General features: G+C 37.1%; 1 protein-coding gene across 1 annotated transcript in view; it reads left to right on the forward strand.

Annotated features, from left to right (window-relative positions):
• Nucleotides 1-25,022, forward strand: part of GRIN2B (glutamate ionotropic receptor NMDA type subunit 2B) — a 651,709-nt gene that overhangs the window by 560,899 nt on the left and 65,788 nt on the right.

Consider the following 25,022-nt stretch of genomic DNA (forward strand, 5'->3'; position numbering starts at 1 on the left):
ACTTAGAGTTAGATACTCCCAGATATTTCCAAGATCATCTCCAATTTAGCATGCAAACAAATTTGAGCTGGAACAAAAATTAAGCTTAGGAGACAAGGTGATTATTCCTCACCCACCTAGCCCATATCTTTTTTTAATGCATATATTATAAATATTTTACTGTCAGTGGCAAAGCTTGATTCCTTTGTGCTGTTTTTTGGCCCTGGAAAAATCTTTCTCCTCACAGAGAAAATGGTACCAGGAAGATCAGCAACCAACAGTAGTCCATTGGAGAAGCTGCCCTCAGGGAGCTCTCTGTCTAGTATATGGGACATCAGAGTTTTCAATACCTCCAAACTAGATCAACTCAAACTTATGTAGAGGTTATTTTTTGAAAGAGATATAAAAATAACCCTGCCTTTCTCCTATTCTTAGGTGTTATAAGCAGGAAAAAAAAACCTGAAAGTCTCTCATTGAGATGATTACTAAAGAACATAGCTTGAAGGGACAGTTACACAAGAGCTCCAAAAGTGATTAGGAAATAGTGTTAAGTATTTAGGGGCTGGAAGAGCCTAATCATTTGGCAGTGTCCAAAACATTTTCCCAACAGAGGAAACAGCCTAGCTCAATCCATCAGTGAGAGTGGTGGAACCTATTTCTAGATTTTTTTAATTCATAATCCAGTATTTGTTCTACTTTATCATACTACAAAACATATAATAATAACTCACATTTATATAGTGCTTTACAGAAAGCTCTTTATCATCTTTATTATCTTTATATGTGTGTATACACACACATGCACCCGCACATGCACACACACACACACACACACACACACACACACACACACACATATATATATTTTTCCATTTTGTATATAAGAACACTGTAGCTCAGAGATCTTAAGTGACTTGCCCAGGTTCACGTAGCTATAAAGTGGGAGAGTTGCACCTGAAACCAGATCTTTTGATTCCAAGTCCAACAGCACACTTTTAACTAAATTTATTATCAAACACTTCCTTTATTAGGCACATCCCCACTAAAAAAAAATTATTCAACATCTTTTGCACACTATGTTATCCATTTAGTAAAAGACCTCTTTCAGAGAATCAGACATGTTTTATTTTCATCATCTTACAAGGTTAGACCCATGATGGATTAAATATTAAATATAAGTTTATATTTTTTTGTTGTGGAAGGGGATCTAAGCCTGTGATTTCATTAGAATAGGAAACACCACCCACTATTCCCATGTTGCTTCTCTGGTCTATAGATGTATACACATAAAAGTTAAACATTAAAATTCCAGCTGATGACTGTTGGTTATTTCCTCTTAATCCTTGCTTGACATCCTCTGAAATAAGCCAATTATATAAATGATGAAGCCCAGTATCCTAATGAACTACCCACCAACAATAGCCATTTTTGAAAAACGATCATTTAAGCAATTAAGTAAATACTTCATGTGGTGCTTTTCAACTTAGAATCATGGTAGCTTGGGCAGCACAAAAGCATTAAGCACTATGATTCATGTAGTCAAATTTAGACTGATAAAAGAAAAGAAACTTGCTCAGGACTCATAGAATCAAAGGTGGAAAAGACCTCAGAGGTCAAGTTCAACCAAAATGTCAATAAGAATTCCCTCTAGGACATTTGCTTTCAATAAGCAATGTGAAAAAAGAAAATGGAGACGTTACCTAGATGACTCAGGTCAAAAGAAAGAAAAAAAGAAAACATTTACATTTCTGGCTATCATTTTAGACATTAATTAGATATCTAATCAAAGCAAAAGTGTTGAGCTTGTTTTATGAAATAAATGTCAATTAGTTGACCTAATTCTCTGCTCCATTTTCATGAAGAGATAGAAACAGCTTCTGTATTTATAAGTATTTGCAAGTGTGTAACTTAAATTTCAATTTTACTCAATTGCACATCTTTTACAACTCTTTGGAACCTTAGGACATCCGTCTTCATTGGTTTTGAGTCAGTTGTGATCATCTAATGCTCATAGCTACCCTGAATCTTTACTTACGCTGGCTCAACACTTCAGTTTTCCTTGAGTGTCCTGAGTTTCTCCTGCCCCCAATAGCTCTAGTTAAGTTGGAACATGCTTCTTTCCAGTGAAACAAGAGAGTAAGTGAATTCCATCTTTTTTTTTTTCTGGAAAATGAGCCCCAAATCGGGAGAAGGGTTGTTTTGCTGCTAATGAATTCTTTCTAACAGGCTGTAGTAAACATCTGTGTTCTGTATCCTCACCTGAATTGGCTGGTTAATTAAACTAAATGTTGGTAAATGGACATTTTCTCTGCTGGCCTTAAAAAGAAAAAAAACAAACACCTATTTTTTCAATAGTAAAATTACCTGGAAGATATTATTACTGACTTAATAAGGCTTTTCAGGTACTCCATTTAAAGAGATAAAGAAACATCCATTCTTTTCATCTAGGTAGATGGAAACATGTTATTTTCATTGTTTAATTATATTTCATCATTTTAAAATTTATCTTAACTGTGAAAGTAGAAGCTTTGGAGATTTTTAATATTTCTTCAATCATACTGACTATCAGAATCCCTGAGGAGAACCTTTTCCTCAATTGTTATTTTTGCTTATAGGCTGTCTTGAAATATAGCTAAAGCTATAGACAGACCCTGCCCAGGACTTTTTCCAGTTAGTTCTTGTCCAGCATAAGATGACAAGTCACTATAATGCCAAGAAGCTGGAGAATATTGGAGAAAAGGTGCCGGAAATCAAGGATCAGCAGAGAATTTCTATCACATTGAAACTTAATCAATTTCCATATCCTATGTAAATCTTATGCAAACCACATGAATTATTTTTAGATGTCTTTAGACACTTGACAAATGGACTGCAGTACTGTAGGAAACATGAACTGAGCATTTTCAATAAAGAATTAAAATTTATAGAAGCATAGAATTTTAGATGAAGCATCAGAGCTGGAATACTTGCCCTCTTCAATCTCTACCTCCTACCTTCCCTGACTTCCTTAGCTAAAGTCTGACCTTCTTGAAGAATCTTAATGTCTTCCCTATGAGATTATCCCTGATTTTTTACATGTACATGCATTTATGTCCTGTTTGCTTCAGTTTCCTCATCTGTACAATGAGCTGGAGAAGGAAATGGCAAGCCACTCCAATTTTTTTGCCAAGAAAACCCCAAATGGGGTCATGAAGAGTTGGACATGACTGAAATGACTGAACAAGAGTGACAAGAATTATACATACACAGAGAGAGAGAGAGAGACACGTAAACACACACACATTGTTTGAACATAGTTCTTTGCATGTTGCCTACTCCATTAGACTCTGAGCTCCTGGAGAAAAGAAACTTTATCTTCTTTATTTTTTTTTACCATTCTTTGTATCCCTAGTTCCTGGTATATAATAGGCACTTAAAAAATGTTACTTGGCTTGCTGACTAAATGAGAGGGAGGGGTTATCCTGGGATTGCAGTACAAAAGTATAGATTAAAAAATAAAAACTAAATACTCAAATTAGATATTTTAGAGCCCTTTATGAAATGACAGTACATTACTATTTCCCAAGAGTAGATTATACTTTCTGATGAATATTATTTGGGACATGAGGAACATATAGAAATTTAATGTAACTGTCTCTTATTGTATAGCAGTCTCTCAAAGTCCTAAACTCTGAAATCCTCAAATAATAGCACCATATTGTGTTGGTCAATAGAGCCAAAGTTAATCATTCAATATAACTTGCTGTGACCAAAAGATGTTAAACTAATTCCAGTTTTAGAGGTGACAGTGGGATGTTAACTTGCTTCAAACAAAGGGACTCGGGTCAACACTATATTTTCCTTAGAAGGATCTTAAAAGGTTCTTGTGATACTTCTAATCTGCTTATATCCCTGTTTTTCTTTTTTCCTACCCCCCATCTGGTTTCATTTGTTCTACCATATATATATGCAATCCTTTGTTCATTCTATTTTATGATTTCTTTCACACCTCCCTGTCTGCTTAAATCAGTGACCACTTTGAGAGGTTCTGGGAAATTTATTACTTCAATAGAAATCACTTCAAAAGGGATTTTAAAAAATCAGGACTTAGTGCATTGCCTGCCACACAGTAGGCATTTAATCAATGTGGTGGCTTAGTAAATGTGAAAGGGGGAACAGTGGGCTAGAAGTACTTCTTCTACTCTGACTGCACCCTCAAAACGTGGTTCCAGGGGATTTTGTCTGTGTTGTAGTGACAGTAGAATTGTCACTGGGGTAGTAGACTCATGATTCCTGCAAAATATTTTCAAGATTTTTTTTTTACAAAGGTCATGTTTAACCAGAATGACTTTCCTTAAATATATATTTTCTGGGCAATCTTGGAATAGGATTTGCCATTCAGGAAAAATTAGCTCTAGATGCCTAGCCTAACCAGGGTGTAGAAACCATTGTAGCAAGAATGTTTAGGGTGCCTTGGAGAAGACATGCACATTCATGAAAATGTGTTTCTTAATGGATCATCTTTTCTCCTTGGTTTACCATTTATCTTTCATTATTTTTACTTCAGTATTTCAGTGACTTGTGATTTTGTGTTTTGGGGTACTTCTCTTACCAATGCAAATCATATACCCTCTATGTGAATTTCTATGGCTGAAAAAAAACTCATTTCCCCATGGCAAACCTGATAATAAACATTTTTGAACTTAATTAATTTGGTCCTCAGATGACAAGCATACCGTCCATTATAAGACCTATACTCAGTCTTCCTAGGATGGTAGGCTTTGCTTAGGCTTCTGGACTAATCTTATTTAAGGCCTGGTGAAATAATTGAAAAGAGGAATTGCTTATATTCTCCTATTTATGTTATGACCTACATTTAGAAGTAATTGCCCTCTAAATGACTGATCTTATGATTAACTAGTTATTGCACTAGAAAAGAAAAAAATAGCCCACTCATAGTACTTAATTATTTGAATTAGTTTTATAGAAGGGTAGTCTTTATAACCAGTCTTGCTGGTATGGAGATGAGGTGATATGGTTCCTTGGGTCTGGTTTTTAGGTTAGGTCTCCAGTAGCTCTCCAGGTAGTGTGGAAGCCTATGGTTTCACATCAGGAAGGAGGCAGAAACTCCTCAGATGACTCATTAAAGCTGCAACACCAAGAGGGCTCTTGGGTCTGTCAACACCCGGATGAACTGATGGCAACACAGATCAGTATCAATACCACAGATGGTTCACCACATTTCCCTTTGTATACAGGAAAGTTTTATCTCTTACAGTTGTTTCAATTCTTGGGTAGTAGGGGTTTTGGGGTAGTAATTTTCTAAATGGGATAGTGACCATAGGATCTTGAATGATTCTTATCTTAGCTCAGGATGCAGGAATCTGTTATCTCTAATCCTAGGAATGAATGTGTTACAAAAAAAAATAATTCATTTGGGCTAAATAAGCATTGTCTGGGAAATCATAATTTTGGAAATAGTGACAGATCATCTCAGTAAGGCAAAATTGTGGAAAGCAATTAGTCCCACAGTTAAGCAGAAAAATAAAAAAAAAATTGCATGAATTTAAGTATTCTTTTTTTAACATAAATTAATTTATTTTTAGTTTTCAACATTCACTCCCACAAGTTTTTGAATTCCAAATTTTCACCCCATCTTCCCCCTCCCCCCAACCCAAGATGGCATGCATTCTGAATATCCCTTCCCCTAGTCTGTCCTCTCTTCTATCTCTCTCCCCTTCTCTTATCCCCTTCTCCTTCTATTTTCCTGTAGGATAGGATAGACTTCTGTACCCCATTTCCTGTATTTCTTATTTCCCCATAGCATGTGAAAACATTTTTTTAAAACATATTTTTTAAAACTTTAGGTTTCAAATTTTCTCCTTCCTCCCTCCCCACCCACCCTCATTGAAAAGGCAAGCAACTCAATATAGGTTGCACATGTGCAGTTATGCAAAATACGTCCACAGTAGACATGTTGTGAAAAACTGACTCTATTTCCCTTAATCCTATCCTGCTCTCCCATTTATTCTATTCTTTCTTTTGACCCTGTCCCTCCTCAGAAGTATTTACTTCTGATTACCCCTTTCCCAATCTGCCCTCCTCTCTATCATCCCCTGCTCTCTTGTCCCCTTCTCCCCCTATTTTCCTGTAGGCTAAGACAGATTTCCATACCCAATTGAATGTGTATGTTATTCCCTCCTTAAGCCAGATCCTATGAGAATAAGATTCACTCATTCCCTCTCACCTTCCCCCATTTCCCCTCCACTGTAAGAGACTTTTCTGTTTTTTTTGTGAGATAATTTACCCCATTCTACCTCTCCCTTTCTTCTTCTCCGAGTATAATCCTCTCTCATCCCTTAATTTTATTCTCCAGATATGACCCCTTAATCTTCAACTCACCCTGTGCCCTCTATCTATCTATCTACATATACATACATATTTTTTCCTCCAACTACCCTAATACTGACAAAGGTCTCATGAGTTATAAATATCATCTTTCCATGCAGGAATGTAAACAGTTCAATCTTAATAAGTCTCTTATGATTTCTCTTTCCTGTTTACCTCTTCATGTTCCACTTGAGTCCTGTATTTGAAAGTCAAATTTTCTATTCAGCTCTGGTCTTTTCATCAAGAATGCTTGAAAGTCCTCTATTTCACTGAATGACCATTTTTTCCCCTGAAGGATTATACTCAGTTTTGCTGGGTAGGTGATTCTTGGTTGTAATCCTATCTCCTTTGCCCTCTGGAATATTATATTCCATGCCCTGTGGTCCTTTAATGTAGAAGCTGCTAAATCTTGTGTTATCCTGATTGTGTTTCCACAGTACTTGAACTGTTTCCTTCTGGCAGCTTGTAATATTTTCTCCTTGACCTGGGAACTCTGGAATTTGGCTACAATATTCCTAGGAGTTTTCCTTTGGGGATCTCTTTCAGGAGGAGATCTGTGGATTCTTTCAATTTCTATTTTGCCCTCTGGTTCTAATATATCAGGGCAGTTTTCCTTGATAATTTCTTGAAAGATGATGTCTAGGCTCTTTTTTTGATCATGGCTTTCAGATAGTCCAATAATTTTTAAATTCTCTCTCCTGGATCTATTTTCCAGGTCAGTTGTTTTTCCAATGAGATATTTCACATTGTTTTCTAATTTTTTTTTTTTTTTGTTCTACTGTGTCTTGATTTCTCATAAAGTCACTATCTTCCAATTGCTCTATTCTAATTTTTAAGGAAGTATTTTCTTCAGTAATCTTTTGGACTTCCTTTTCCATTTGGCCAATTTTGCTTTTTAGGGCATTCTTCTCCTCATTGGCTTTTTGGACCTCTTTTGCCATTTGGGTTAGGCTATTTTTTAAGGTGTTATTTTCTTCAGTATTTTTTTGGGTCTCCTTTAGCAAGCTGTTGACTTGTTTTTCGTGATTTTCTTGCATCACTCTCAGTTTTTCCTCTACTTCCCTTACTTGCTTCTCAAAATCCCTTTTGAGCTCTTCCAAGGCCTGGGACTGATTCATATTTTTCTTGGAGGCTTTGGATGTAGGAGCTTTGACTTTGTTGTCTTCTTCTGGTTGTATATTTTGATCTTTTTCACCAAAGTAAGATTCTATGGTCTGACTCTTTTTGTGCTGCTTGCTCATGATCCCAGCCAATTACTTGAGTTTTAAACTCTTTGTTAAGGTAAGAGTCTGCTTCCAATGTGGAGAATGTACTGTCCCAAGCTTCAGGGGTTTGTATTCAGAGATACTTGTAGGGACCTGTAAATTTTCAGTTCTTCCAAGGTGGTATGATAAGGGGCGAGGTGTTTACTCCTTTCCTGGCCTGTGACCACAAGTATTCCTTTCTGTCCTGTAACTGTGAGGAAGGGTTCCTCTCCACAGCCACTCCAAGCTCCACCACACCAGCATTCCTCCTCACCCCAGCACCCCCAGAACTGTGACCCAAATCCAAACACAGGCAAAGCAAGAGATTCCTGCCTCAGCACTGGCAAAGAGATCCCTGTGGTCCCTCTCTGATCAGCCACTGGATTCCCCCTCAGTCTGTGGGCCAGAAGCTCGGGAAGCAGCTGCCCCCCCCCAGGGCCACGCTCTTGGGGAATGGAGCTGAAACCCCACCTTCCTTTCTCAGCACTGACAGAAACAGACTTTTCCCACTGACCTTCTAAGTTGTCTTTGGCCTTAGTGGATTGAGGAGTCTGGAAACCTCCACAGCTGCCCACGATTCCATCCTCTGAGGCCTGCTTCAGGTTCGCTGCAGCCTGCACGCCCACCCCGCACTGCGCTGTGCTCCCAGCCCAGCGCGATACACCTTTCTGATCAATCATCCAGGTTGTCTTGGGCTGGAAATTTGTTTCACTCTGTCTTTTGATGGGTTCTGCTGCTTCAGGATTTGTTTAGAGCCATTTTTTATGAGTATTTAGAGGGGTTTGGAGGAGAGCTCAAGCAAGTCACTGCTTTCACTCCGCCATCTTGTCTCCGCCCCTGAACTTAAGTATTCTAAAGAATCTTGGGGCAACTAGGTGGCACAGTGGATAGAGCACCAGCCCTGAAGTCAAGAGGACCTGAGGTCAAATCCAGCTCAGTCCAAACACTTGAAACTTACTAGCTGTGTGACCCTAGGCAAGTCACTTAACCACAACTGCCTTAAAAAAAAGAATCTTATGTTTTATCTCTAAATTGCTTGAATGTTACCAAGGGAAAAGGCCTTGAATCATCTTTGGTGAAAAGATAAGAGTGGTTTTTAGTCAAGGAGTTTTCAACTTTCCCTGATGCATTTTCTAGCAAGCAAAGTCAATTCATTCATAATGGAAGGATAGTATCTATGGTTATACAAGTCTAAAATAACAAGAATATTTTTGAATATATTATATAAAGGGCTACAGCAACTATAAACCAGACATTATGGAATTTATTGTTTCATTTACCATTTAGCTAGCCCTAACATGGCTCCACTAGCATAGCTTTTAAGAACCCAGGCTCACAATTCCATGTCACAATAAGTCATGGAAAAAGGACTTTAGTATTACTCTAATTGTAGTAATCCATATTTCTATGATACTTTAAGGTTTACAGATTGCTTTACTCAAAACAACCTTATGAGTTAAGTAATTACAATTATCCCCCTTTTTACAGATCAAGAAACTGAGGCTCAAAGATGTTAAGTGGCCCGTAGTTAGGAGGTGTTGGAACTGGCATTTGGCTTTAGGCCTTCTGAATCTATGACAAATACACTATCATTAGACAACATTGCAGCTCACTTCAGTGTGTGCCTCTCTTACTTTACAGATGAGTCTTTTTTTCTCCTGTTTCTTTTTCATCAACCTTCCCTCCACCATTGCCCTTCACAAAATATTTGTCTTTCCCTAGACTCCTCCTGCTCACTCTTCCTTTGTACTTGGCACCTTCACTTGGCACACACCCACACAAAAAAATATATCTAATATTGTTATCAGAGTTTCCTCTTTCCCCATTCTCCATTTTTTTTCATCCTGGTAACTTTTAGTTAGATTCCTAGAAAGATGTTCTTATGAATATGCATCAGTTTGCTTCCTTTTCATAAAAGTAAACTGGGTTAGAGTCTAACGCAAGTTTTCTAGGATTTGTAATAATCATCCTTATTTGCAGCTTTTTTGTTTAAAAAAATATTAGAAAGTACTTGATATTAATGGGGGAGCAAGAGAAACAAGGTTGTGATGATAGAAATAGGGTTATTACCCCTGTTATCAGTATCTGAAGGAAAAATAGGATGGTCTGAGTAATTCAGCCATATAACCTTGTTCACTTTCTGGGAATTAAGATAGCTAAGGGCTTCCAGCGACCATAGCACTGATACCAGTCAGTCCTTTTAGGCTATAGTACTGTCTTCTCCTCCAACTCTACACTTCCTCCCCTCCCCCTTGGACCACTAACTTTGTATATCATAGTAACTCAATGAACACACTGGCATTTATTGAATTGGATGTGAAAGGCATCTTACCGTACCCAGGCATCATATGTTACATGGTTTTAATGTTTCTGAGAAATGCTACTTGAGCTTAGTCCAGCTCTACCAAAACATGGAATAGGAACTACAAATCAAATAGCACATTTACTTAGAACAGAATAGCAAAGGAAATAGCCAGAAAATCACAAAATCAGAATCACTCTCATCCCTCACACGTAAATGAACACAGTCTCCCAAAGACTCATATACCATTGAGAGAAGGAAATCAGTTCTGGACCCTTTGTTCCCTTCACTCTCAGGTTTCGGCTTCTGTGAAGTTGGCCTTGAGTTTAGGATGGAAGAATTTCCCCTCCCTGAGTTCTCATGGCTCTGCTTTCTGACAATTGGTTTGCCTTACAATTTCTTGGCTCCAACTCCCTTTATTCCTTCCAGAAACTTTCTTGATGCTTCTGCTATTCTCTGCCTCCACAGCCATCATCTGCTAAAGTTCTCTCAGCCCCTGCTCTCCAATTCCAAAGCTGCTGTCCTTAACAATAAAAAACTAAAGCTCTACCTTGTTGCTGCTGGTTACTGCCGGTGTTACTTTAGGGAAGTGACATTGCTATCACAGGCTATCTGTGCTTCATATTTTGTGGCTAGTGGGTCTAGGGCTGGAGGGTACCTCAGGAGCCATCTAACCCAACTGCTCTTCACAGCTCTTGCTAGCTGGTATACCAAAGAGCCACTCAGGAAGCTGGGAGTTGTCTGTGTTTGTTTGTTTTTCCTAGCCCCTTTCAACAAAAGGTTCCCCTGCCATTACTTCTAGCTGTATTAAATGAGTGAATTCCTTTCACCTCTTCCTCAAATCAGCATTTGGAGAGGATGTCTTGCCACTGCTCTCTTACTTCCCATACACATTTAACACCTTTCTGAGTTGTTCTGTACCTGGAAATAATTCCGTGTATTTTTACTTCCAATAACTTCACATGGTAAATATCACTCAGCCATAGAAATTGTCTTGAAGCTTCATTAAACCTCAAGAAGGCATTAGAAATACTGGGAAGGGAGGGAAAGGAAAAGGAATAAGTGTTTATTAAGTACTTTACAAATATTATCTCATTTGATCCTCACAACCAACCTGTGAAGTGGGACATGTCCCCCTTTCAGTTCAGTTGTTTTTCCATCATATCCGACTCTTTGTGACCCCATTTGGGGTTTTCTTGGCAAAGATACTGAAGTTGTTTGCCATTTCCTTCTCCAGTTTATTTTACAGATATGGAAACTAAAGCAAACAAGGTTAAGTGGCTTACCCAGGGTCATGCAGCTAAAAAGTGTCTGAGACCAGATTTGAACTCAGGAAGATAACTCTTCCTGACTCCGGGCCCAGAACTGTGCCACTTACCTGCCCAGATGCCCCCTTATGAATATTTAAAGCAAGAAATTGCCTAGATACCTGATTTGGTCCAGAGGCATTCTGAGTGGGCCCTCTCTTGACCCATCCCATCCTGAAAGATGCAGAGAAGCCCAGGGGGTGGGAATAAAAGAATGCAATTTGGTTGCTTCAAAAAGAAAATATGATTTGGCAGAACTATTTCAGAAAAGGAATAGCAGGAAAGCCTGTACTTTGGCATTAGAATTTAGATTCCTCCCCATAAATCCCTAGATAGGGATTTTTTGTGCAAAGAACACATGGAAAAGCTGAGCGGGATTTTTCTGATAGTTTTTGAAACTATATTAGGTCTTTCAAGTCAGTATGGTACTATTTTGTATATAATTTACAAAATGATTGGCCTGGAAGGAGTTAATGGTTTCCAAATGTATCTAACTTATTCCCAAAGTGGTTTGTAAACTGAGAGAAATTAGCTTAGTGGATGTTCTTTTGATACAAGTCCCTATGTAAATCCATAAAGGTGTGGGTATTATTATTTCCGATCGTTGATTTCATTTGCACCTGCAGGGAAGTAATCCACATACTACAAAGGATTAGCTGAAGTTTACCCTGACATTTTAAGTTAAATTTTGTTGAATATTTTAGGAGCTAAAAAATCTTTTAACATTTTGCCTTCACCACCTGCATAGGAAAATCCTCCAGCACAGGGTCTAAGTCAGTCACTTTAAGAAGCCACATTAAATCTTCCTTACAGTAAGGATACTTGTCTTTAACCAGTACCTACCCTCCTCATTCTCTGAAGCTATTATCTGATGAAGCAATTACTGTAAAGAAGGGACCAATCATGCCCACTGATTCCCAACCAACTATAATCCACAGGCAGTCAAGCCAGCCTAGCTAAAGCAGCAAGACCTTCTAAGGGAGAGACAGAAGGTAGAATGTGCCTGGCAACTCAAACTACCACCACCAATACCTTCCTTCAGAAACTGATTGAGATAGTCCAGGACCCTGAAACCAAACGCTGTGGGAATAGCAGTGACCTTCAGACCACTGGTTCTGCTTTCAGCCTGGGTCCTATAGCCATTATTGAGGAAACATATAGTGGAAAAGGGGTCTACCTTCCATAATACCAGCTATACCAGTTGCTAAACCACTGATAGGCGGCTAAGTCGCAAAAGCCCTGGGAGTGGCAGCATCCCCAGACAACTCACTGCTGCTTCTTCCAGCCCAGTCCTTGGAGCCATAATCCAAGGAACCAACCCCTTTAAAGACATGACTTGACTATTTCTTCTGCAGAATCTAAAGCCGTAGCTACTGAAGACTCAGAGAATAAAGTTCTTACCACTAAAGTTCTTGGCATTTTTGAATGGTTCAACATCAGAAATGGAAATTAAAGAAGAGGCATTTAATATCTACTTTGTTGCTTCACCCTAAAGACCCTAAGACCTTTCCATCTGATTTGCAGCTAAAACTTCATATGCTTTGTCTCCATCTAGTACAGTGTGAACTCCTTGAGAACAGTGAAGGTTTTACTTTTCTATTTGTAACCCTACTTTATTCATTCATGCATTCATTCATTCTCCTATCCCCACCATCTAAATTCTGTTGCTACTGTTTCCATATCCTTGAGTAACAACCAAAACTAAATGAGCAACATTATTGTTGCTCTTATTCTTATAGATTAATATCAGTTTCCTATATATCTTAAATAACAAACATTTAGCAGAGAAATTGGCTACAAAGATTTACTCCAGTAAACTAATCCACCTCTAATTCTAATTGCATTGATATTGTTTGTGCAAAAGCTTTTTATTTTTATATAATCTAAATTTTCCATTTTATATTTTATGATAATCTGAACCCCTTGTTTAATTGAGAATTTTCCCACTAGGCATAATTGTAAAAGGCATCTACTTTCCTTTTCCTTTATTTTTTAATATGATCTTTTATATTTAGTTCATTTATCCATTTGGAGCGTATTGTGATCTGTTGCATTTACTCTTTAGCCCCTTTTAACCTTTTTTTCTTCCTTAATTATCTCTTTGTTCTTTTCTTTTACTCTTCAGTCAACTTTTTTTTTTAACTCTAAACATGGGAGAATTGGTTTGATTGTTTAATCTTTTCTTGATAATTGATTATTTTTATTTTTATTGTGTTCCTTGAGTATTTGTAAGTCAAATTTCTAATAATCTCTGGAATTATTGTAGATTGCATCAAAGCCTCTCCATTTACCATCAAGATCAGCTGTGCAGGACACATTATTATTTCAGTTGCAGCTTACACATGCTTGATTTTTGGAATACAACTATTTTTTCCAGCAACTCCTTATAATTGAAGAATGATCCCAAATTATTAAAATTGTTTTTCCTTCATAATTGAAGTCCTTTATACCCACTGCTTATGAAATTTTGGGATTGGTATTGAAATTGAAATTTGACCACTACATATATGCTTCAGAATTTTTAATGAGGAGATTTTCTCTGGCAATAGCACTGTGGATTCAAAAATGCTTTGTTTTCTCTTTGTTCCTCTTCTATCTGTTTAGTCCTTCTCAGATTCTTTTGCTCTATTTTCTTTCATGACTTATTCTCTAACTTTGGTTGTACCCCAAAGCTCTGTCTTATGCCTTCTTTTGTTCCTTTCTCATCATACTTTATATTGGTTTTACCAGATCCCTTGGGCTTAATTAATCATCTCTCTGAAGATGACTGCAAGATCTATAAATCTAGCTCTGTCTCTCCTCTGAACTTCAGTCCTGAATCAACAACTACCTATTGGACAATTTCCAAATGACTAAACCCAGAGAGTAGGCCTTGATGGCTTGATGCCAACTTGGAAGGCAGTCTCTAGTGGCATGCCCTAGGCATCTGTCCTTGAGCCTGTGATTGTCGGCATAGTTACAATGACTTAGATAAAGATGTAATTGTATTTGGGAAGTTTAAAGATGGCATAGGACAAGAAAGGAGAGTAAACAGAGCCATGATCCACAACGATCTTGAGAGGCAAGAGTAATAGGCTACATATAGTAAAATAAAATAAAATGTAATATGTATAAGTATAAAGTCCCATAATATAAAAATTATTTCAAATCATTTTCAAAAAATATAAGAAACAGAAAATGTGGTTCTAAAATGGTTCCTTAAAATATCTTCAGTTTTTACAGGGCAGTTAGGTGGCACAGTGGATAGAGTACCGGCCCTGGAGTCAGGAGGACCTGAGTTCAAATCCAGCCTTAGACACTTGACACTTACTAGCTGTGTGACCCTGGGCAAGTCACTTAACCCCATTGCCTACAAAAAAGAAAAAAGAAAAAAATGGGAAAAATCTGCAGGTTTTATTGGATAGCAAGGAAAGGAACAAGGTTTTCTAAGTGTCTGGTGTGTACCAGGTACTATGTTATACAAATATTATCCCATTTGATCCTCACAACTCTGGGAAGTAGGTGCTATTATTATTCCTACTTTACAGTTGAGGAAACTGAGACAACCAGGGGTTAATGACTTACCCAGAGTCACACAGCTAGCGTCTAATGATGGATTTAAATTCAAGTGTTCCTGACTCCAGGCCCCATACTCTATCCACTGCTCCACTAAACTGCATCCAAAATAGCAACCTAAAACTGAGTGAAAAGTTTCATAGAAACCCAGCCCCAAACAAAACAAAACAAAATAAGCTAAGGTTACTATTTCCTGAATCAAGAGAAGCATAGTGTCCAGAACAAGAGAGTTTATAATTACATGATACCATAACCTGAACCCCCTCCTGTATCATTGCCTTGTTGTAGTGTAGGAGCTTGTGTAGTTCAATGAAACTATGAGCTCTCCTGTGCAGGGTTACCCAAAATGGACAGGTCCTGGTGGAGAGTTCTGACAAAAGGTGATTCACTAGAGAAGGAAATGGCAAACCACTCCAGTATCTTTGCCAGGAACACCATGGATATCATTAAAATGATAAAAGATATAGCATCAGAAGATGAACCCCTCAGGTCAGAAGATGTCTGCTACGTTACTTTGGAAAAGTAGAGGACAACTACAAGTAGCTCCAGAAAGAATGAAATGGCTAGACCAAAGCTGAAAGGAAGCTCAGCTGTGGATGTGTCTGGTGACTAAAGGAAAGTCCAATGCCATAAAAATCAATATTGCATAGGAATCTGGAATCTAAGATCTTTGAACCAAAGTAAGCTGGATATGATTAAACAGAAGATTGAAAAATTAAACATCAGCATCTTGGGTGTCAGTGAACTCAAATGGACAGGTATAGGTGAATTTAATTCAGGTGATCATTACATATCCTACTTGCAGTAGCCCTCATAGACAATAAAAGGATGAGAAAAACAGCATAATCTCAAAAATGACAGAATGATATCTATTTAAATCCAAGGTGAACCATTCAACATCACAGTAATACAAGTCTATGTTTCAACCACTGATGCCAGAGGCCAAATTTGCTCAGTTCTATGAAGACCTACAACATCATCTAGAAATAACATCAAAAATTTTGTCATATTTATCACAGGGGATTGGAATGTGAAAATAGAAAATCAAAAGATAATTGGAATAATAAGCAAATTTGGCTTTGGGAGTACAAAACAAAGAAGAGTAGAGACAAAATTGAGTTTTGTCAAGGTAACTCATTGGTCATGGCAAACACTCTTTTTCAACAACCCAAAAGGCAGCTCTGCACATGGACATCACCAGATGGTCAACATAGAAATCAGACTATGTAATTTTCAGCCAAAGGTGAAAATCTCTATGCAGTCAGTTAAAACAAGACCTGGAGATTACTGTGACTCAGATCATGAGCTTCTTATTGCAAAATTCGATGTAAATGAAAGAAAATAGGAAAACCATCAGAGCATTTATGTACAACCTTAATAACATCCTCTATGAATATGAAGTGGAAGTGATGAATTGAATTAAGGAATTAGATCTGGTAGATAGAGTGCCTGAAGAATTATGGACAGAGGTTCACAATATTATACAGAGGCAGCAGCAACAACAACAAAAAAAAAATCAAAAAGAAAAAGAAATGCAAGAAAGCATAATGGCTGTCTGATAAGGCTTTAATATTTATAAAAAGCTGAGGAAAGAAAAGCAAAAGTTAAAGAGGAAGGGAAACATATGCAACTGAATGCAGAATTATAGAGAATAGCAAGGAGAGATAAGAAGGTTTTCTTAAGTGAGCAAAGCAAAGAAATAGAAGAAAATAATAGAATGGGAAAGACAAGAGGTCTCTTCAAGAAAACCAGAGATGTCAAGGGAATGTTTCATGTAACAGTGGGCATGATAAAAGACAAAAAATGGTAAGGACTTAACAGAAGTAGAAGAAATTAAGAAAAGGTAGCAAGAATACACATAAGAACTATATAAGAAAGATCTTAACATCACCAATAACCAAGATGGTGTGGTTACTGATTTAGAGCCAGGCATCCTGGAGAACGAAGTCAAGTGAGTCTTAGGAAGCATTGCTAACAATAAATCTAGTGGAGGTGATAGAATTCCAGTTGAGCTATTTAAAACCCTAAAATATGATATTGTTAAAGTGCTCACTCAATATGCTAGCAAATTTGAAAAACACAGCAGTGACCACTAGATTGGAAAAAATGTTTACATCCCAATCCTAAAGGAGGGAAATGCCAAGGAATGTTCAAATTACTGAACATCTGCATTCATTTCACAAGCCAGCAAGGTTATGCTTAAGATTATGCAAGTTAGGCTTTAGCAACATGTGAACCAAGAATTACCAGAAGAATAGGATGGTTTCCAAAGAGGCAGAGGAACTGGAGACCAAACTGCCAACATTTCACTGGATTATGGAGAAAGCAAGGGAGCTCCAGAAAAAAGCATATATTTCTGCTTCATTGACTACGTACACTAAAGCCTTTGATTGTGTGGATCACAACAAAACATGGCAAGTCCTCGAAGAGACGGAAGTACCAGATCACCTCACTTGTCCTTTGAGGAACCTGTATGTAAGGTGAGAATCAACAGAACCAAACATGAAATAACTCATTGGCTTGAGACTGGGAATGTAGTGCAGCAAGGCTGTATATTGTAACCTTATTTATTTAACTTAAATGCAGTGTACATTATGTGAAATGCCAGGCTGGATGAATCAAAGCCAGAATTATGATTACTGGGAGAAATATCAACAATCTTGTATATGCAGAAAGTACCATTCTGATAGCAGAAAGTAAAGAAAAATTAAGAAGCATCTTGATGAGGGTGAAGGAGGTGAGTGTAAAAGCTGTCTTGAAGCTTAGCATTAAAAAAAATAAGATCATGGCATCTAGTCCCATCACTTCCTGGCAAATAAAAGGAGAAGAAATGGAAGCAGCCTAAGATTTTATATTCTTGGGCTCAAAGATCACTGCAGCAATTAAAATATGCTTGCTCTTTGGAGAGAAAACTATGGCAAATCTAGAAACATACTGAAAAGCAGAAAAATCACCATGCCAAGAAAAGTCAATATAGACAAATCTATGCTTTTTCCCAGTAGTAATATATGACTATGAGAGTTTGACTATGAGGAAAGCTGAGTGCTACAGAATCAACACTTTCAAATTATGGTGCTGAAGATTTTGAGAATCCCTTGGACAGCAAGGAGATCAAAGCAGTCAATAATTAATTTAGGCTACTCATTGGAAGAACAAATACTGAAGCTGAAGCTTAAATACTTCGGTCACATAATGAGAAGACAGGAGTAATTAGAAAAGACCCTCATATTGGGAAAGATTGAAAGCAAAAAGAAGAAATGGCAGAGCAGAGATAGATAGTGTCATGGAACAATAAACAGACTTTGGGAGATAGTGGAGGATAGAAGGTACTGTGTTATGGTCCATAGGGTTAAAAAGAGTGGGAAATGACTGACTGAATGAACAAAAAATGACCTGGTCAAACCACGTACGTAATATATTACTGTGTTTACTTTTGGGTGCCAAATTTTAAAAGATGGCAACTATGATTGTGAGGAAGGGATCATTCTATATGAAGTTCAGTTAAAGAACTGGGAAATATTTAGTCTGGAGAAGAGAAGACTTAGGAAGATCATATTTGAAGTTGTGTGATCCCAATCATGTAACCACTGTCTGCCTCAGTTTCCTTATCTGGTAAAATGAGGATAATAGTAGCACCTACATCATACTTCATTGTGAGAATAAAGAGAGGTAATACCTGTAAAGCATTTTGAAAACTTTAAAGTGCTATATAGATGCTAATTATTATTATTATTATATCTGTCTTTAAGTTTATAAAGAAATGTCATGCAGAAGAAATATGAGACTTTCTGTGAGGATAAAACACAGCAATCAGTGAAATTTGCGCTAAAGTAGATTTAGGAAAAATCTGCAAGGAAAAAACTTTAACAATTTGTGCTATCCAAAAGTGAAAAGGGCTACATGTAGAAGAAAATAGTCTCCTTAGCCCTGGAGGCCTTGAAGCAAAGCCTAGATGACCACTAGCCCTCAATTTATAAAGGTGTCTTGGTTAGGTTTGGATTGAACTAAATGTTTTGTGAGGTTTTTTTTAATGCTCAGATTGTGTTATTTTGTAAAAACATAATTTTTGATCAGGAAGATAGGAAGAATTAAAGAACAGTTAAAACCTTGTATTTCAGAGGATGGATTCACTGAGTTTGGGGTCAGGGAACTTGAGTTCCAAACACAACCCTGCTATCTACCGTCTGTGTGTTCTTGGAGAAGGCATTTAAATTACTGCGCTTCAAGTTCCTCATCTTTAAAATGAAGACACTAGACTAGTTTAGGAGTTCCTTATCTGGGGTCTATGGACTCCTAGTAGGGAGGGGAATCTGTGGACAGATTTCAGGGGGCTGTTCTTGGATAGATTTCAAAGAATATATGAACTTGAATGAGGGAAACGGAATCTCTAATGGAAATTTAGCATTTCCTTCGATTATGAAAGCAGGCAAAACAAATACAAAAACAAAACCCAACCCTTATTCTAAGAAGATGTTCCTAGGCTTCACCAGATTACGGGATTAAGAAGCTCTGGATTCGATGACATCTAAGATCTCCGCTATTTCTAAATTTCATAGTTCTCCAGAAGTAGGCTCTCTGCCTTTGCCATTGGCCTGCTGCATCACCAACACACATATAGCAGGAGCTGCCAGAAGCACCACCTGAATAGGGATGGCATTGAAGATGAGAGAGAAGGGCAAGATCTGGGCCTCCTTGCCCAGGACGACAAAGGTTGTACATTTAGACTTGGAATGGAAGCCATCTAATTCAGCTTCCACATTGTACAAATGAAGAAACTGAGGTCCAGAGACACAAAATGATAAGGTCACACAAGTGGCAAGTGGAGGAATTAGGCTTCAATACCAAGTCATCTGGCTCTAAATCTGACATTCTTTGTCCTTAGTTATGCCTCCTATTTCCCATGAACTGCTGTTAAGTGAGATCTCTCCTATTCTATGCGTGTGCAGTTGGTTCCTTCTTCAGCTTGCTCAATTAGGAGCTTTAAATTCTTCTTTTTAAAAGTCAGATGGAGGCTTAAAATAAGCCGTGTTTAGTGGTAGATCCAGATGTCATCTCAAGCAAGAAACAAAAAAATGCTTTGATTTTAGCAAAATAACCTTTGATGCCTAAAGAGGCTCTAATAAGTGCCTTTGTTCCGTGATCTTAAAATGAATGCTGATGCACACAAAAGAAAAAGCCTGGAGAGACTGACACCCCTTGCTTTACTGTACAAGGACTGCAGCAGTAGCAGTGACCTGCCAATGTGTCCTCACCCACCTCTGTGCCTGCACATTCAGTGTTCACCCTGCTGTGTTACCTCAGCTGTTTATCATAGAGGGACCAGCCCTGGGCCTTTCAGAGGGAAGCACAGTTTTCCTTGGTTGTTTTAATGCTTGGCCTTGCCTGTCACAGCCAGCCAGGGTGCTAATTACTGCCAATTACCCTAGTTGTATGGAAGAAAACTGTGAGCAAAGGAAAGACTTTGAAGTCTAAAATCACCAGAAATTTGTTTCTCGGGATTCTCTTCAGGATTGTATTGCCGCGGAGAAATACCACTCTAATTTTAACACATGTGGTTATAGAACGGAGTAACTTCTTAGGAATAATTATTTTCTGTGGAGGTGTTCATCTCATACTAAGAACAACCACCTCAAATCCTTGCAATGTCCAATCCATGTTAACCTGAGTAGTTGAAGGAAAAAAAATTCTTTATGAAAAAAGGCTTTCAGTTTTTCTTAAAAGTTCTTTTCACATGTCAAGAAAAAAAGCAATGAATTGATTTTCATATAGACAGATGTTAGTGAATATGCTTATGATAATCCCTTATTTTTATTTAGTTCTCTCTGGGAAAACTCAGTTATGTTAAAGAAGTGTTTCATTAATTCTCAAGGTGGTCTTTTAGTCATTTAAAAAAAATTCTTTCAAAAATGTTATACCTTTTCCTCTTCTCCTCATTAACTTTACCTGCATAGTCTTCAAAGCTCACATTGACCTTATATATTTTTGCTGGCTGTATTCCAATTTTAAGTTCCTCTCAGAAATTTGAGCCCCAGGTCAATTGTTTACTGGACAAGTCAATTAACCTCTTATATCTCAGTTTACTCATCTGTAAAATAACAATCACACTTAGGGCTATTGTGAGGAAAGGGTTTTAAAACCTCAAAGCACTGTGTAAATATAAGTTTTTCTTCTTTTTTTCTTCTTCTTCTTCTCCACTTCCTCCTCCTCCTTTGCTTCTTCCTCCTTTTTCTCCTCTGTTATTATTGTTATCTCAAATATCTTAGAAAATGTAGTAGAACATTTATTTAAGGCCCCCCTCTTTACCTCTGTTTTAATTTTTGTTTCTTTTTTTTGTTAACTTGTCCAAAATACCTCATTATTAACTTTTCATTATGTTTTTCCTACCCTGACATTGATTACCCCAAATCCATCTTGAGTTCTTCTACATATTAGCATCATTAACATTTATTGACATTAATTGATCTTTATAAAAGATTTTCCTTGTAAAGGTTTTCTTTCCATTCCTCATTCTTAATGGAATCTGCTCATTTTTCTCTATAAACTCAAGTGAGCTCCCAATTACTTCCAGGATCAAATATAAATTCCTCTGTTTGGCATTTAAAACCCTTTAAAACCTCACCCCAACCTACCTTTCCTGTTTTGTCACCCATTCTCTTCACTTTTCCTGTAGACCAGCCCAAGTGAACTTCTTGTGGTTCCTGACACATGACACTCCATTTATGGTGTCCTTGACTTTGTCCCAAGGCTACCTCCATGATTGAATTATCCTCCCTTCTGTTCTGCCCTTCTAAGCATCCTAAGTTTCTTTCCAGGCTCAGGTCAAATGCCAGGATCTATATGAAGCTTTTCTTTATTCTCCCAGGCACCAGTGATTCCCACCTCAACATTACTTTGCATCTATTTTGACACAGCATTTATGTACACATTGTCTAATCCATCTGGATTCTAATCTCAAAAACCGGGGCTGTTTTACTTTTCTCTTTGTTTCCCTAGCAGCTAGCAGCATACCTGGTACATAGGAAGTGTTTACTAAAATAGTTTTAATTGAGGGATTAAGTCTTATTCTTTTCTTTGAAAAAAAAACAGCAAAAGAGCCATAACTTGATGTTATTACAAACTTATGTAATAAGAAAGTATTAATTCATTTTAAAATTATTCAATGAATATCTACTAAGGATATAACATTGTGCTTTTAGTTATGAGAAGTTTAAAATATGGTTCTGGTCCTGCTGCATTGAAAGACAAAGCATCCAGGAACAGGGAGGTAATCATTTCTATTTACTGTGTCCTGGGAAGATAACAACTGGAGTACTGTGTTTAGTTCTGGAGGCCACAATTTAAGAATAACATTGACAAGCTGGAGAGCATCCAGAGAAGAACTACTAGGAAGATGAAGAGTCTTGAGTCCACATCATGAGTTTCAATGAAAAGAAAAAAGATGCGAATGTTTAACCTGGAGAAGAGAAGACTCAGGGAATACATGATAGTTGTTTTCAAGTATTTGGAAGACTGGCATGTGGAAAAAGGACTAGATCTATTCTATTTGGCCCCAGAAGGGCAGCTTTAGGAGCAACTGAAAGAAGTTGTAATGAACAAATACAGGCTGATATGAGGGAAAACTTCCTAACCATTAGACCTTTATAGAAGTGGAATGGGCTACTTTGGAAAGTGGGTGAGTTCACTCACATTAAAAGTCTTCAACAAGAGTTTGGATGACAACTTCTCAGGCATATTATTGTAGGATTCCTTTTAGGAAGGAAAAGATGACAACTGAAGTCCCTACCAACTCCCCAAATTATGTGATTCTGTGATCCCCCAATGCTCATGATATAGCTGCATATATGATATAGTTATAATAAATGAAAGTTAAATTTTTATATGAAGCAAGGTATGTAGCTAGATCCCAATTACCATGAATAATGCATCCTCTGAAGTGGTTGCATTATTCAAATTCATGTTTTATCTTTCTCTTGTACTGGAACCAATTGCCACATATTTATGTAACTAACTTCAAATAGTGCAACCTCATGCAGGATTCGTTAGTCACATTAATAGGGACATAGCTATAATTTTGTCACAAGTGAACAGTGTTACAATAATTGTTTGTAGGATGAAGTCATCATGGACTGGAATGATTAGAGAAGTCTGCAAAGAAAAGGATAGATCAGATCTGTGTAGGTGAAAAAGAAAAATGACATAAGAAAATATGGGGATATAGAAATAAAAGAATGAGGATTAACTAGACCATAGATTCTTCAAGTTGAAAATTATCTTCAAAGTTATATAGTTCAATTTCCCAATCCATGCAGGAGCCCTGTTTTACACTGTATCTGACAAAATTACTCTGATTGAGCATTTTAAATGACTGAAAACTCACTACTTCATAAAATAACTCATTCCATTTTTTTTGATACCTCTAATTGTTAGAAAGTTTATTCTTAAACTAACCTGAAAACTGCTGTCTGTTACTTTTGCCTATTAGTCCTAGAGTCCTGCCCTCTGGAATTACACTTAATAAATCTATTTACTTTCCCACTGATATTATCATTTAGATATTTCAAGAGAGCTATTAAGGCCCATGTTAAGGCTTCTCCTAACTAGGTAAACACCTACAGTTTCTTTGGCCAATCATCATTTGACATGACTTTCAAAGACCCTTCAATATCCTAGTCAGCTGTCATTTGTTGATGTCCCTCTTAAATCACAGAATCAAATAGTGTGACAGGTAGAAGGAACCTTAGAAATCATCTAGTCTGAACATGGCACTCAAGTCTAAGCACAATATTCCAGATATGTTTTCATTAGAACCAAACATACTGGGGCTATTATCTCTTTGGTGTTTGAACACAGTGCTTTTTTAAATGCACCTAAAGCCTACATTAGCTTTGTTGCTGACCCCATCACATTGCTTACTGATGTTGAGCTTTCAACTAACTAGATGCAAGACAGTATGGTATACTGGTCAATCAATTTGACTGGCAGGCAAGAGATCTAATTCTAGTGTCACCCCTGACACTAACTAGCTCTATAACTTTATTAGTAACAATAATAGCTGGAATTTACACAGTGCTTTAAGATTTCCAAAGCACATTATATATATTAAATCATCTGATAACTTTAAGTACTGAGAGTCTATGATTCTAAAACTCCCTAGGTCTTTTTCATGTGATCTAATGATTAAATCAGCTATCTCCAGACTGTATTTATATAGTAGTTGTTCTTTTTTAAAAAATCTAAGGGCAAGACTTTTTAATTTATCCTCTTTAAATTTCATTCTATTAGTTTCAGTCCATCTATTAGGCTCTTGTTATCTTTTTGAATCTTCATTCAAATGTGTCATTCGATATATTAGCTAGCTGTTCCAGACTTTTGTCATCTACAAATTTAATAAACATTAGTTTTGAGTGCTTATCCAGTCAATGGGGGAATGATGTGGAGGGAGAGTGAACATAAGCCTCTGTCTTCCTCTGTAATTAAGTAGACACATGCATTATAAGAGTACAGTTACAGCACCTCATATTTCTATGGTGTTAGAAGGTTTGCAAACCTTAGATTTTTATGTAAACCTACAGTCAGATAATTTTGAAATTCCTTTAAGCTAAGCAGCTACAAACTGATCTAAATGTATTTTTTGCAGCTCACATCTCCCCATCTTGTCCATAAGGATATCACAAGAAATGTTGTCACGTGCCTTAAAGAAATCAGGATCTATCACATGCCCTTATTTAACCATCCAATTATCCTATCAGAAAAGGAAATAAGCTACACTTGGAGCAGCTTGTTCCTAGTGAATTCTGATGGTTTCCAAAGATCACTGTTTTCTCTTCAAATTAGAGAGACAGTATACATTTTTGAGACCAATAAGAGACTTAGATTAGGCACAAGTTATGAAGAACCTTGAGAAATTTGGGCTTAATCGTAGTAGAGGTGATGGGAAAACATTAAAGGATTTTAAAACATTAAAATGAAAGGATTAAAGTGGAAAAGTATCTTTAAAAAGAACCCATCTTTTTTGGAAAATCAGTCTAACAGTGGTATAAGATACATTGGGAGGGAGAAAATATTAGGAATGGGGAGACCATCTAGAAAGCTATGGGAATTGTCCAGATATGGGGTTATAAGGATTTGAATTAGAAAAGATTAAATTGCTATTATCCTTCTTTTCATAAGAGAGCACACTGAGATACTGACGATTGTGATTTTCTGCTACTACAGTGTGAATTAATGAATGAATTGAAAGTTATGTGGGAATTTGCTGAATGAGGT

The sequence above is a fragment of the Phascolarctos cinereus genome, unplaced genomic scaffold, assembly GCF_003287225.1.
Source record: "Phascolarctos cinereus isolate Bilbo 61053 unplaced genomic scaffold, phaCin_HiC Scaffold_1;HRSCAF=81, whole genome shotgun sequence".
NCBI classification, from domain to species: Eukaryota; Metazoa; Chordata; class Mammalia; order Diprotodontia; family Phascolarctidae; genus Phascolarctos; species Phascolarctos cinereus.